The sequence below is a fragment of the Solanum pennellii genome, chromosome 11 (genome assembly GCF_001406875.1).
Source record: "Solanum pennellii chromosome 11, SPENNV200".
NCBI lineage: Eukaryota > Viridiplantae > Streptophyta > Magnoliopsida > Solanales > Solanaceae > Solanum > Solanum pennellii.
The window spans coordinates 57,229,253-57,233,561 of record NC_028647.1 but is presented as its reverse complement, the minus strand read 5'-3'; positions in this window follow the sequence as shown (position 1 = coordinate 57,233,561).

The window sequence follows — 4,309 nt, the reverse complement described above, 5'->3', positions numbered from 1 at the left end:
GTTCAATGTACTTCTTCTGGGACAAATAAATCTTCCTTTTATCTCTAAGACGAGTAATTCTCATGCCCAAAATTTGCTTGGCATGACCCAAGTCTTTCATAGAAAAAGACTTACACAACTCTTTCTTCAGCTCGTCAATCTTGGAAGTATTCTTGCCCACAATCAACATATCATCCACATACAACAAAAGGATGATAAAATCTTTGTCAGAAAATTTTTGTACAAATACGCAATGATCTGAAGAAGTCTTCTTATAGCCTTGCTCCCCCATAACAGATTCAAACTTTTTGTACCACTGTCTGGGAGCTTGTTTTAGGCCATAGAGACTCTTTTTGAGTTTGCATACAAAATTTTCTTTACCATCTACTTTGAAGCCCTCAGGTTGTTCCATATAAATCTCTTCTTCTAGGTCACCGTGAAGGAAAGCCTTCTTCACATCCATCTGTTCAATCTCTAAATTAAGACTAGCAGCCAAACCTAGAACTGTGCGAATCGAGGACATTTTCACAACAGGAGAAAATATTTCGTCAAAGTCAATACTTTTCCTTTGACCGAATCCCTTAACAACCAATCTAGCTTTGTACCTGGGCTTCAAGTTGTGTTCTTCAACTTTAAATTTGAACACCCACTTGTTTTTCAAAGCTCTCATGCCCTCGGGCAATTTTACCAACTCATAAGTGTGGTTCTCATGCAAAGACTTCATCTCGTCTTGCATGGCTTCAATCCATTGATTCTTGTGCTCATCTTCCATGGCCTCCTCATAACATTCAGGTTCTCCCTCGTCAGTGAGTAACACATACTCATTGGGTGAATAACGGGAGGAAGGAAACCGCTGTCTTGTGGACCTCCGAAGCGGGATATTTGTTTCGTCCACAACTTCATGAGCAACAGGATTATCAATAACAATATCATTGTTATTATCAACATCAACATGTTGATTCGATACATGATTCTGGGCGTCACCATGATTATCAAACCCAACAACATCATGCACACTTGTGTGAGGAACTTCATCATGATGAACTATACCATCAAAATTTGAAGATTCTACCTTCTCCGCTTTGTCAATATCTTCAATTGTTTGATTCTCCATGAAAATAATATCACGGCTTCTCACAAGTTTCTTTTCAATTGGATCATATAGCCTGTAACCAAATTCATCTAGGCCATATCCAATGAAGATGTATTGCCTTGTCTTGGCATCTAATTTTGACCTCTCATCTTTCGGCACATGTACAAAAGCTTTGCAACCAAATACTCTCAAATGGTCATAGGAAACATCCTTTCCATACCAAACACTATTTGGTACATCACTTTGCAAAGCAACAGCAGGAGATAGATTAATAACATGTGCAGCGGTCAATAAAGCCTCACCCCAAAATGAGTTTGGCAACTTTGCTTCAGAAAGCAAACATCTAACTCTTTCCATCAAGGTCCTGTTCATCCTCTCAGCCAAACCATTAAGCTGAGGAGTCTTGGGAGGAGTCTTCTGGTGTCTAATACCTTGATGCTTGCAGTATTCGTCAAATGGTCCACAATATTCACCACCATTATCAGTACGAATACATTTCAATTTCTTTCCAGTTTCTCTTTCAACTGAAGCCTGAAACTGCTTAAAGACACCTAACACTTGGTCTTTAGTCTTCAAGACATAGACCCAAAGTTTTCTCGAGCAATCATCAATGAAAGTGACAAAGTAAAGTGCACCACCCAATGTCTTTGTCTTCATTGGACCACATAAATCAGAGTGCACTAACTCAAGCAACTCTGTCTTTCTCGAAGGAGGGTAGGACTTAAAGGAAACTCTATTTTGTTTACCAGCCAAGCAGTGCTCACATTTTTCTAATTTAGCACTTTGGAAATTTGACAATAATTTCTTCTTGGCTAGAACATTAAGTCCTTTCTCGCTAATGTGGCTAAGCCTCTTGTGCCATAATGTTGAAGAGCTATCGCTCTCAACCGCATTCACCATATCAACACAAGCAGAGGCCGTAGTCCAGTATAGACCACGACGTTTGTTACCACGAGCCACAACCAAGGAACCCTTAATGAGCTTCCATTTTCCATCACCGTTGGTACTAACATATCCTTCATCATCTAAAACACCAACAGAAATTAGGTGCAGACGAACATCAGGAGCATGTTTCACATTGTTCAAAACTAGTTTAGTTCCAACACTAGTTTCCAAACAAATTGTACCAATACCAACCACCCTAGAAACAGTCTCATTACCCATACTCAAGGTTCCAAAATCACCAGGAGTGTAGGAAGAGAAAAAATCCTTCCTTGATGTCACATGAGATGCGGCACCAGTGTCCACAACCCAGCTTGACTCATCACAAGCAATATTTATCATGTTTGCATCAAGAACGGTAACAAGATCTTCGGTGGTGACGGTGGCTAGGCAATTTTCATTGCCATCTTCTTTAGTTTCCTCTTTGTTTTTGTTCTCCCTCTTCAACTTCCTGCAGAACTTCTTTGTGTGCCCTTTCATGCCACAATGATAGCACTCAATATCCTTAAGTCTGCCTTTGGATTTGCTCCTATTTTGTTCTCTATGCTGAGAACCACGAGTTTTATTTCTCCCCCTGGGGCCAGTTATCAGGACATCCGACGAAGAGGAACCTTGAGTTTTTCTTCTCATCTCTTCGTTCAAGACACTACTCTTGGCGGAATCCATAGAGATCACACCATCCGGAGCAGAATTTGACAATGACGTTCTAAATGTTTCCCATGAATCTGGTAGGGAACCAAGTAGAAGCAAGCCTTGAATTTCTTCATCAAATTTGATGCCCATAGCAGATAATTGGTTCATTATCCCCTGAAAATTATTCAGATGGTCTGTCATCGGAGAACCATCATGATACTTCAAACTCAACATCTGCTTTATTAAGAACATTTTGTTGTTGCCAGTCTTTCGAGCATACAAACTTTCAAGATGCTCCCATAGGGTTCGAGCATGTGTTTCCCCAGAAATATGGTTCAACACATTATCGTCGACCCATTGCCTAATGAATCCACAGACCTGTCTATGCAACAGATTCCACTCTTCATCTGTTTTATTATCAGGCTTTACAGTGGTAAATACTGGTTTGTAAAAATTCTTAACATAAAGCAGATCTTCCATTTTTCCCTTCCAAATGGCATAATTAACACCATTCAAAGTAACCATTCTACTTGTGTTGGCTTCCATTGTTTTCCCCAAAAAATATAGTTATCGCAAATCAAAGTAAATCTTTTCTGATGTGGAAGTTCAGACTGTGCTGCAACCACAGAGCATACTCAGATAAAACCTTGGCTCTGATACCAGTTTGTTGGGAAAACGCGGACAAGCACAAAAATATATATGGTAAAAGTAATGGAAATAAAATGGGAAAATAACGACACCAAGAATTTTACGTGGAAACCCTTCTGAATAAGGGAAAAAACCACGGACTAAGAGGAGCAATTGATATTACTATAGTAAGGAATTTTACACTGTGTAGTCACGAATACAATACTCAAAGTGACTACTACACACTCAAAAGGAACAACACTCTTTTGGTTTCCGTCTTACTAAAATATCGCTCACACTCTATTTTTCTTCACAGACTATTTTCTTGTATAGTCTATGGAATACCTCACTTTGCTCTCAAAATGGTTTTTCTCTCTAACTTGGTGTGTTCTACAAATGAGCAAGAATGCTCTATTTATAGAAGGATAAAACCATGTCTATGTCACTAATGACATATGTAAACATAGCAAAGTCAAGAATGGTTGCAAATCTTACCAATTTGCCAACTACCAAATCTTTTCTTTTCAACTCCAATTACTATTCCTTTTTAACAATTGCTTGGACCAATTGAATAGCTAAAGTTGACTAAAACAATGGGATGCATTCAACAAAAATAAGATATAATATCTCAAAAAGTAGAGTTTTAAATATTATTTTGAACCCCACTTCACTTGTTCACTATCTCCTCCCACCTTAGGATTTTGAAAATAATAAATTTATCAAATATTCATAAATACTTAACGAATTTTTAAAAACGCAAGAGAGTTAAAGTTAACTTAAACTTATTGGTTAAAAAATGAAATATGTCTAGAACAAAGTTATCCAGTTTTTTTTGTTGGCAAGAAATATAGGAATAATTAATTAAATAGTTAATATATGGATAACTCAACATGAATCTGATTAGTGGTGTAATGCAGAACCTTTTGCAAGCGGTGTCATCTTTTAATGTATTGTTTATGTTAATAAAATAATAGTTTAAATTTTGGATACAATATAATGATATACGTGAATTATAATATGTTATATATATATATA